The sequence below is a fragment of the Mirounga angustirostris genome, unplaced genomic scaffold (genome assembly GCF_029215605.1).
Source record: "Mirounga angustirostris isolate CCGP_5_RB_7025 unplaced genomic scaffold, mMirAng1.0.hap1 SCAF_6, whole genome shotgun sequence".
NCBI classification, from domain to species: Eukaryota; Metazoa; Chordata; class Mammalia; order Carnivora; family Phocidae; genus Mirounga; species Mirounga angustirostris.
Window position 1 is genome coordinate 42687162 of NW_026991714.1, and position 10802 is coordinate 42697963.

At 48.7% G+C, this 10802-nt stretch overlaps 2 pseudogenes; both read right to left on the minus strand.

Annotated features, from left to right (window-relative positions):
* Positions 1-391: 391 nt before the first annotated feature.
* LOC123845692 (sorting nexin-8-like) lies at positions 392-1710 on the minus strand (annotated as a pseudogene).
* Positions 1711-1846: 136 nt separating this feature from the next.
* On the minus strand, positions 1847-3255 carry LOC123845385 (DNA polymerase delta subunit 2-like; annotated as a pseudogene).
* Positions 3256-10802: the final 7547 nt, after the last annotated feature.

Below are 10802 nucleotides of genomic sequence, written 5' to 3' on the forward strand. Positions count from 1 at the left end.
CGTTCCGATGGAATGACGCAAGCCGGGCTGGGAAGGAGCTAAGAGATGACCTTGTCAAGGTCCCTCATAACACAGGTGTTGACATGGAGTTCAGAGACGTCAGACTATCTGCCCTGGTTTCATAGCCAGTGAACAACATAGTTGGGATGGACCCACTTTTCCCAAGTCCCAGCCCACGACGCGTGATGGACTCCTGACATTCTTCCCATATGTGGAGGGCATTAAGGGCTTCTGCTGTCTCTGGGAAGGGAGAGTCTTCTTGGTGCCTATGACTTTGAGGAAGGTCTCAGATGCTTTGAGTCAAATGGAACGTGTGGTGGAGGTTCTGTGTAGGAGGACACCTTGGGAAGGCGCTTTTATTTTGTTTTGTTTTGTTTTGTTTTGTTTTTTTCTAAAGAGGTTTTAGTGAGGCTGCCTGGAGCTCCCCCCCTCGGGCACTAGTGAGGAGACACGCCAACCTGCAGGACCTCAGCGGGATCAGGGAGCTGTTGGGTCCAACGAAGAGGCAGTGGAGCTTGGGCTTCCGGTCATTCCCTACCTTGCTCATCTCCTATTGCCCTTGGATCTGAGAGGTGATAAAGACAGGAGAATGGGGGTGGGGGTGAGGGGCAGGGGGCGTGGACCAGCTGCATCTCCTGGTGCAGGCAGTACGGGGAGAAGACGCTCCAAGCTGCATCGTCTGGGCGGCACTCTCCCGCTCCACGATGCGGGGCTCCGGCTGCTTGGGAGTCGGGCTCGGGGCTCAGCGCTCGGCGTTCGTCACCTGCTCTTCATCAGGCTGTCCCTGTGTCCGGGGCGCTGGTGCTTGGGCAGCACACCCTTCCCGGGCCGCCCTCACAGGTCTTCAGAGGACTGGAGCGAATCCAAGAAGGGCTTCAGTTTCTCCACCACCTCATTCTCTTCCTGTTTGCCCTGCGGGGCAGCCTTGTCAGCAAGCAGTGCAAGTTCAATGACAGGCCTTTCAGCGCCTGTTGAAGGGACCCCACGCGCTGCAGTTCAGCGTGGCCCAGGAGGGGAGCGGGGTCGGGTCAGACCCCAAAGCACTCAGCTCCTTCCCGAACATGAGAAGGTCAGCAGCACTGCCGATGGCACTGGAAGCAACCTGCTCGGCCAGATCGCGGAGCTGGTGGAAGCTGTTGTAGCTGTTCCGAATGTGCTCCCCGCTCGCGGCAAACTGCGTCTGGATGTCGGCTGGGAGGAAGTCCTTGGTACAGTTCATGAGTTCATCTCCAGCACACTGAGCCGATTCCTTCACTTGTTCTGCACCGTAGGGCCACTGAAGGACAGGAACAGCCCGAGGGCCACATCCTCGGAGAACAGGGGTGCCGGGCCACCAGCTCAATGAAGCGCCTCCGGGCGGGGCGCTGGCCTCGAGGAACTCCCGGGGCGGGGGGCGGGGGGGGCTCCCAGCATACTCTTGGGCCGAAGGGCCGGCACCCCGCGCTGGGAGAGCTTCTGCAGCAGCATCTCGTGGAAAACCGCAAAGTCCTCGTACCATCTTTTCCCGGAGGACTTGAAGCGCTGCCTGGAAACCTCATATTCCACATGCTTCAGGAAGAGGCCCTTCTTCTCGGGAATGAGCTCCAGCTGCTCCGTGTCCCTGGCCAGCAGCTCCTGCGGGCGTATGACAGCGGCAGGCGCTGCCCGGCAGCAGCCACAGTTGACCAGGCGCGGGTCCCTCCGCTCTCCGACCTGGGGTGTTGGCAATGCGCCTCCTCCTCGGCCTCCGCCTCAGCTGCCACCGGGCCGGGCGTCACGCCTGCCTCCTCTCCCCCTTTTTTATTGTAAAGCAAATGCTGCTGCAGTGCCAACGTTGCGGGGGACAGATGGCTCGGGTCTCTGTGAGTCAGGGGCCCAGACCCAGGCCCCCCAGGTCCTTCTCTGCCGCGGAAGCCTGAGAAGCTGACGGGCTGGCAGGCCAGGCCCTGCGGAGATACCAGGCAGGTGGTCTCCGCGGTGCTGAAGTCTGGGACGGCCACCAACAGCACCCTCTGGTCCTCTGGGCCTCCGAAGATTTTAGAGCCAAAGCTGGGGGTGTTCCCAGAAGGTAGCTGTGAGGGCCCTCAGGAAAGATGAATGGGTTGGTCTTGTAGGAAGGGTAGCAACCTAGTGTCGGGGCGGTGGGGCTGAAGCGACCCTTATGTAGGGTCCAATCCAGCATCTCCATGTGATCCTCCTTGCTGCGATACTGGAAAATGTCACTCACATTCTGTCCTGATGTCCCTAGGAATCTGACTCCATCGATGGTGGCTTGGTAGGAATTGGGGACCAGCTGGAGGTTGCAGTAGGCAGTGGCCAGTGGGAACATGCAGGGGTGCAGGGGTTGCTGGGGGAACATGTAGTTGGTTGGGTCAAATTTGCCTGGCATCACATCCGTGGGTACCGAGGTGCTCAGCTGCAGGAGCATCTCATCCAGCATTTTGACAGCCTCCACGCTGGCTGCCTGCGTTTTCTTGGTTAAGTACATGGCCTTATTGATGGAATCTCTGTTCTGGGTATTGTGGCTAGGAGGTTCCCTTCAAGGATGACCCAGGACATGTGGGCAGCACTGCACTGTTCCCCTCATCCCCCAGCTGCCCTGTCACCACGTCCACCAGCAGCTGGGAGTCCAGCAGGCTCCCGACCCCACCTCCACTCAGGCCCAAACCAGATACCAGCAGCACAAACCTGTCTGTGCCAAGGTGGGATGCAGGCTTCTCAGGTGCAAGCTTTGCAAAGCAGAGGTCCTCCACCAGAAACTTCCCACTGTCTCTCACAGAGGTGAGCATTGGCCAGGACTGTCCCTGTGACCAGCTTTGACACATCAATGGTGCCTTCCAGTCTGATGCACTGCAATTCATCTTCCAAGACCAGTTCATCCTCTGGGTGGATATATTTGCTCCGAGGAGGCCAAGGGAGCAGGTTGTGCTCTTCACTGATCTCCCAGAGGATGATGCCTGGAGTGGCATGGAGTGGTATGAAGAGGGTCCCCAACACACAACACTTCTCCCCAGGCCGCAGCTCACACAGCTTCTTTATTTGGACTCCATCAGCTCAGTGCTGTTGGGCCCAGCTCACCAGGAAGGGCTTCATTTGGAGGAGATGGGTGGCATCAGTGGGGCCATACTGCTGGCTAAAGCTGCGCTCCCCCAGCAGGAAGGGCTGGGAGGACTTGGTATAAGTCAACACAGGCACACGGGCAAAGGTGGCATTGTTGGCTGATGATGGGGAGATGAGAGTGTGGGCCCTTTGGACAGCTTGCTCAGAAAACATGACCTTGCTTGATGTGTCCAGACCACTGTGCTCAGGACAAAGAGGTGGTAGTCACAATGCAGCATCTACTACAAAAAGGTGATGCCTCAACCGTGGAGAGGAGGAAGGGTGGCCTCATAGAAACAGAACATTAGCTGGATCTCATGGTGTTCAGTCTATTTACCTAACCATACCCACGCCTTTGTGGTCAGACGCTTTTCCTATTCAACACTAGTTGACACACAGAGTCTAGACCCAGCCACCAGGGCAATAGGACACAATTTTTTTTTTTGCATCAGTGAGTTGTTGTGTTTTTGTTGTTGTTGTTGTTTTAACCAAAATTCTCTCTGCTGCTGTTTCAGCTCATGTACCCTTAATCTGTCCTAAGCAAATGTAAGGCAAACTTTTTTATATTTTGTTTTATATTTCTTCATGAAATCTGGTCACCTCTTAGTCTATTTAAAGTGAAACAGCCCAACTTCTTTATCCACTGTTTAGGAAGCTAGGACCAAGGTAGTCTTTTGTTATGGAATGTTCCAGACGCTCACAAGAGAACCCAACTTTCCATATGTCATAGCATTCATTTTCAGTTATTCACTTTTATTATAGTATTACTAAAGCCTGCTAAATTTAGTACCCTAGAGCACTCAGGAGATATCTTCTGACCTAGCAAAGGTGCATATTACTATGCTGGGTAATTTAAAACTTAATTTTAAAAATATACACACACACTTTTAACTTAAAAACACACATACATTAAAAAATATACACACAGGGGTGCCTGGGTGGCTCAGTCGGTTAAGCATCTGCTTTCAGCTCAGGTCATGATCCCGGGGTCCTGGGATTGAGTCCCTCATCAGGCTCCCTGCTCAGTGGGGAGTCTGCTTTTTCCTCTCCCTCTGCCCCTCCCCCTGCTTGTTCTTCTTACTCTCTCTCTCAAATAAATAAATAAAATCTTTAAAAAAAATACATACAACAAAAGTATAGTTCTCTCCTGTGGAAGCTTACTGTGTGGATTTCGAAATTTTTATGTAGAATAAACAAATGGCCACCTGAGCCCATTTCAGGATCATGCAGACACCCCTATCTCTCTGTACCTTGCAGCATTCTTGTGAATGGGACCAAAGACCCCTAGATACCTTTTACATTCTCTCTCTTTCCGTCGACTTCCCTGACCCCACCCATGCACCCTTTCCCCTCACCTCCCTTCTCAGTTTGCCTTCACAAGTGCCCATAAGAAAAGGAGAGCTTATCTTTGGCTAATTTCCAGTGGCTCTCTCCATCATGGCCTAATAGGAAGGCCTGCATCCACAAAGCCAAAGCAGTCTGCTGCAATAGGCCTTAGTGAGCCAGGGGGTTTACAAAGAGAATAAGCCTTCACTGGGTTCCTGGTTGAGCTCCATCGCCCACCCAGTGCAGCTGGGGATGCTCTGGGATCTGCTCACACACAAAACATTCTCTTGAGCCTGTCTATTTACATTCCTGGACTCTTGCCTAATCTTCCTATAAAAAGAGTCAATATGAAGAATGTCTACTTGACCCCAAGCCTCTCATGAGAAAGTTTGCTCTAAGAGAAGTCCCAGACACTAACTGCTAGAATGCACGGGGCAAGATGAAGCCAGCAAGACAAAACTCAATAGAGTTTGGGAAAGTTTCCAGATATTAAAAAACAAAAAACACTTGGATAAAACCTATCACAAAAGGACTGTGATGAAGGTAGATGGGGTGTTATTCCCCACTGCAAGCTGTAAGCATCCTCACAACCACCACATGTCCTTAAGAGAGAGGGGCCATCAACATCAGGCCTGGCACAGTTATGTCCCTGATCAAGTTCCACAAGGCTGACATGTCTCAGTGGACATGACTTCATGGCCATTTGCTGCTCTGTGCCTACCCAACGAGACAGCTCATGGCTTGGGAGAGGGATTGATGGTCTTTGACCTCTGACTTCCCACCCCAATCCGGAAGAACTGAGGGTTTGTCCTATACACAGTTGTTTTGATCCAAGATGTATCAACCAGGAATGGGCAGATGGCTCTCGGGAGGAAAAAGTCCCCAGCTGTTAGAGGAAGAAATTTTCAAGTACCAGATTAAGAGACCCAAAAAATGTGGAAGAAGTACTGTGACAGGATAATGATACTTTTCTTCTCCCATCTGGTGGGGGGAGGGAAGTTAACATCTTTGGAAGGTTTATACATCTCTCACAGTTGTATAGTTTTTTTATTGAATTTTTTCAGTGTGCCCTCACTGCTCTTCCTCCATGAAGTCTTTTTTATTTTGCAACCAAAATGAAATTGTAGCTACCTGCTCTGAGAACCTGCGTTCTTATGTCTGCCTTCCCCACCCAAGTGGAAACTTCTATTTGCCGTCTCAACAGAGCTGAGCCATTAGAAGGTGAACAGTCAGGGGACTGTGAGAACACATAATTTATGAAACATCCCTGGGGACAAGTAGAGGGCCTTCCTTGCCACCATGCCCCTTCTTTTCTGCACTCCAACTTTGGGCCAGAGTTGACACCGATCCTATGGTCTAGAGAGTGGAACCCACTGAGGTTGTATGGGAAAAGGGACTGAGATGAACAAGAGACATGCATGACAAAGCTTCAAGTGAACTATCTAGAAAGGTGCATGTGGGGAAGAAAACCAATGAAGACTACCAGGAAGTTGTTCAGCATTTCTCAGATTTGAGAGGGATGGGGTAGAGGCCTAGAACCCTAAGACTCCCCAACCAATCAGTCCTCGGTTTCACACTTCATAACTTATACTCTTTTTCCAGAGACTGCCCTGTCTCCTTCAGTACATCTCCTACTCGAGTGGGGACCAGTGTTTCATGTCCTTACCTACGTATTCAAGGTTAACCAGTTGGTCTGTATCACTGTCATTAACACTATCATCTCTATGACGACCACTAAAATCATCATCACCCACACGTGCCTAGTGCATCATAGTTCACAGAGCGGTGTCATATTCACTCTCTCGTTGCCTGCTAACAACAGGTCTCCAAGGACAGTTCTGCTGTTAGGATCATGAGTCCTGAAGTCACTGGCTTTGCCTTGGGCCTTGAAGTGAGTCAGAAAAAATACTGTTGGATAACGTAGGTGAGAAGAACCCTTTACAATAATTTTGTCTTTCAGGGACATTTTGCTGGGGTCACCTAGTTGACACTTCTTTGTTTTTTTCTTTTCTTTTTTTTTTTTTGCTACTGAGATAGGGTGATAACCAAAATAAAAACAAAGACTTTAGTAATGAGGATTATAATAAAAAAGAGTAATTTCCCAAATTGGCCTTTTGTACGACAAGACTAAGACTCAACTGGGTCAAGTCGCATGTGAAAGGATGATAATGTAATAACAAAACTCATAGTGAATAACAATGGTACTATATATAAATGTTCAGCTCTTTATAAAGTGCTTTTATCTGATTTAGCCTCACAACTACCTTTCCAGTTATTTAAATATCATTATTATCTCCATTTTACAGATGAAAAATAATCTCAGTTCAATAGCTCACTAACTCGGTGTCAGAAATAGGACAAAGGTTCAAGCCGCCTCGCTTCCAGACTAATGCTTCTCCCCATACTGGGCTGCCCCTATTGCAGTGTGTCCATCAGCAGCCTGGACTGACTTAGGAACCCTCTGGAACAGTAGCAACAGGACAGATTTTTTTTTTTTTTGTAATAATTAGCACACCCGATAGGGAATTTGCCCTCCCATTTACAGAACTCAAATCAGAAACATGGTAAAACTTTAACCTTGCATTTTATAGTCTAATTATTCATAATCAATTCAGCATTAATACCTGAAATAATACTGTGTTCTGAAAGGTTCATAGGATCTTTGTTGAATATGGAGACTCATGGGTTGTCACTAACAATAGGCTTTGGTTTATCTGATTTCTGTAGAGCTCTTTTCGATCATTGCTTTAGGCCTCTTTAGGCACCCCCGCCTCCTGCCAGATGCATGTTCTTCTGTGGGGATAGAAATTACCTGGTACTAAGTCAAGGTCTAGTTCTATGGTTCCGTACAAAGGCTGCGCATTAAACCTCCTGGGAGCCTTTTTAAAAAGGCAGATGCCTAGCTCCCTCCCCAGAACAACTGAATCTCAGTCTCAGGAAACAGAGCCCAGGTGTTTACATATTTTTAAAACTCCCCAAGTGTTTCTTATCAAAAGGAAAGGTTTAAAACCACAGATAACAGTTTCACCTGATTATTTTAAATGGGATTACTCTGATTGTCATCATTATTCTTGCATGTGGATGCAAGTTTAATTTTGTTCAGATTTTTGGCAACAAGGGCATTATCCTCTGGGTCTCTCAGCCATTTTTGACTCTGTTTTCCTGAGGCCCTGAGGATTTTGAGGAATAGAGGAATAAAAGTGGCAGACTTCTTTAGGCCAGTCTTTCTTTCCATGATAAAGAAATGGCCCTTGTTGTTTAAATAAGTTTCTTGAAAGATATCAGCATAGTTTTTCATTTTCCCCTATCTGAGTGTGGATAAACTGCAATATTAATAAATTCAATAAACTGAAATGCTTAACTTATACCACCAATTAAGTGGCCAATTGAGGACTCTCCTCTTCTCCAAAACTTGACCATGTTGCCGTAAATGCGAATTTAAGTGTACTTTCCATATATGCCTAGGTATGTTTACTTTAGATCTGTATTATTATTAGCTATGCCCGGTACAGAAAATCACATGGCCTTGGGCGCCTGGGTGGCTCAGTTGGTTAAGCGACTGCCTTCGGCTCAGGTCATGATCCCAGGGTCCTGGGATCGAGTCCCACATCGGGCTCCCGGCTCAGTGGGGAGTCTGCTTCTCCCTCTGACCCTCTCCTCTCTCATGCTGTTTCTCTCTCGCTCGCTCTCCAATAAATAAATAAATAAAATCTTAAAAAAAAAAAAAAGAAAATCACATGGCCTTGTTCAGTTTTCTCAGAAGTCTGTGCCAGGAGGGACCATAACCCAGAGCTGGGGATAGAGTTTCAGAAGCTATTAGGTTTTGATATGTTCTCCGTGCGTGCCATGTACTCTCTGTCATCCTGAACGGTCAACTTCCCGAAAGGACAGAGTGGCCTCCTAAACCAATGAGGGACCCTCTGAGCTGAGGGAGGGACCCCAGAGAGAAGCCAGGTCAATCCTGAGACAAAAGGAGCCTTCCTTGGGGCACCTGGGTGGCTCAGTCAGTTAAACATCCGACTTCCGCTCAGGTCCTGATGCCGGGGTCCAGGGATCAAGCCCCACATCAGGTTCCCTGCTCAGCAGGGACCCTGCTTCTCGCTTTCCCTCTGCTTGCTCTCTCTCTCTTCTCTCAAATAAATAAATAAAATCTTAAAGAAAAAAAAAGGAGGCCCCTCCAACGGAAGGAAAATAAAATCTCAAAAATCTCACTCCCTCACTCCTAAGGCTGGATGAGGCATCAGAGATCATGCCTGTGAAAATCAGACTCCAATAGGTGAGTGCATCTGTATTCTAACCTCAGCCCCCTCCTCTTCTCACACCATGTGGATGACCTTGTGCATGGCTCAAAGCTCTGCTCATCAGCAGAATTTTCTCTTGGCCCTTCTTATTCAGTGTCAGGCCTGAGTGAGATTATAGTCCAGCTGTCACCAACATTCACGCTCACACAAACACTACGCCAATCCATCCATAAAGCAGGCTTGTGCTTTTTGACCCTCCTTCAGCATGTTGTGAAGACCCACCCACAGGACCATGAGTGTGAGCGGAGGGATGGTCACTGACCCAAGGGTGGTAGGTGCCATGTGGGTGTGAGCTCTCTGTTACACAGCCTGTATGTGCTCTCTATTCCTGCTTTACACAATCCCAGATGGACCCCTTCGATCCTATAATCAAAGGCCCACCTGAGCTTATTACTTGGTGGATATGACAGGGGTCAGCTCAAGATGAGCAGTTCTGGACTCATGGTCACCTGGTGTTACACACTCAGTCATTCAGCTTCCACAGCGACGCAGGTGCGACAGAGCCTGGGCTCACCTGGTGGGGCACTCTGGAGTGAGTGTTGCCCATCATGGTGATCTGCGGTGAGCTGAAATGCTGGGCCTTCCTATCCCTCCTCAGGATTCAGTTGCCCATGAGAAGGGCATGACTCGGGTGAGGCAGCTCTTGGCCACCGAGGTAACCCTAAAGAAGCGGTCCCGTCCTCGCCAGGGGCTAGGGGGATGCACCTCCATGTCTGTCACTCCTCCCTGCTGTGAAGTGAGAATGGTAAAATCTGGCCAACTTGCCTCACCTACTGCAAAGGATCAGCTATAAAATAAGGCAGGTGGAAGAGTTGTTCAATGCCAACATCATGAAGATGGAAATACGGCTACTTCGGTTGTTATTCAGAGATGTATTGGCCATGGGCAGGGACTTGAAATGTTTACTTTATTCGGACGTCTTTATGATTATGGTATTACATATAAGAGACTTTCACCATAAAACCAAAAAAAGCAACTTTTAATAATAGCCCTAAGGTTAATAGATGCTAATTAGAAAACATCTGTCTGTTCAGCCTGTCTGTTCAGCAGTCTGCGTGGCAAGGCTTCTTGTGTGCGTGTTTCTGTTTTCAGTGGTGGTGGCAGTGGGGACAGTGGATATTTAGCATTTGCCCAGGAGAAGCAGTGACAAAAACCCCGCATCCCCCACCCCTGCCCAGCAGAAGTGGCACAGCCCTCTTATCTTAAGTGTGTGGGTCACTCCCAAGCTTTGGAAATGGTTTTTTTTTTAAATACACCTTTAATTTTCTTATCAGCATTAGTCATCTCTTCAAGAAATTCTCACTGTTAGAATTTGATTGTAGGTTGAAAAAGAGTGGGCAGGGAGGTTCAAATCACCCAGGAAGCTGTATGCAGTGGGGAGAAGGGAGGAGGGAATCCATCTAAAGTAATATCTGAGCTTCCTTTAGAAAGACAAATTGTTTTGAGCATACATATCGCAATTGCATTTTATAATTCCATTATTTATTACCTTCCATGCAAATTATCAGCTGCCCAGGAATGCTCTCACCCCTGCTACCTGCCTAAGGAGGACCTTATTAGCACACCAGGAGACAAGTCAGATGATAATCCTCAACTGATCACAATGTTGGGGCCCCAGTCCTAGTCTTCTGACTGGCAGGTCCCATTCCAGGCTGTCTTCCACCAAGCTTCTGGCAATACCCAGCTCTGCTCTTCACGTTTTCAGCCTAGGGAGGAGGTCCCCTTCGGGCAAGAGAAGTGGCAGAGGGTTTTTGGAATCCCAGGCTCCGATGAGTGATGGTTGGTCCAGGGCCCATATCTGGTCTCTGGCCTTATTTTAGGCTGCTTCTCATTTTCCCTCCAAATTAGATTGAGCTGCCAGTCTTGCTTGAAGAAGTCATCCGTGGGGTTCATTAGATGCCTTTTCTAAGGTAAGGGATGTGCCTGGCCCAGTGCTTTTGGTGTTATGTAAGACAGACCCAGAGCATCCCCAGAATTCCCAGCTCTCAAGGTGTGTACCAGAGGATCAGAGGCAGCTGAAAACAAAAAGAAAGGGTGCTGTCGTTGGACATGTGCCTGGGTCGATTTAGATAGGTCAGAACATTCAGCCTGGGGCCA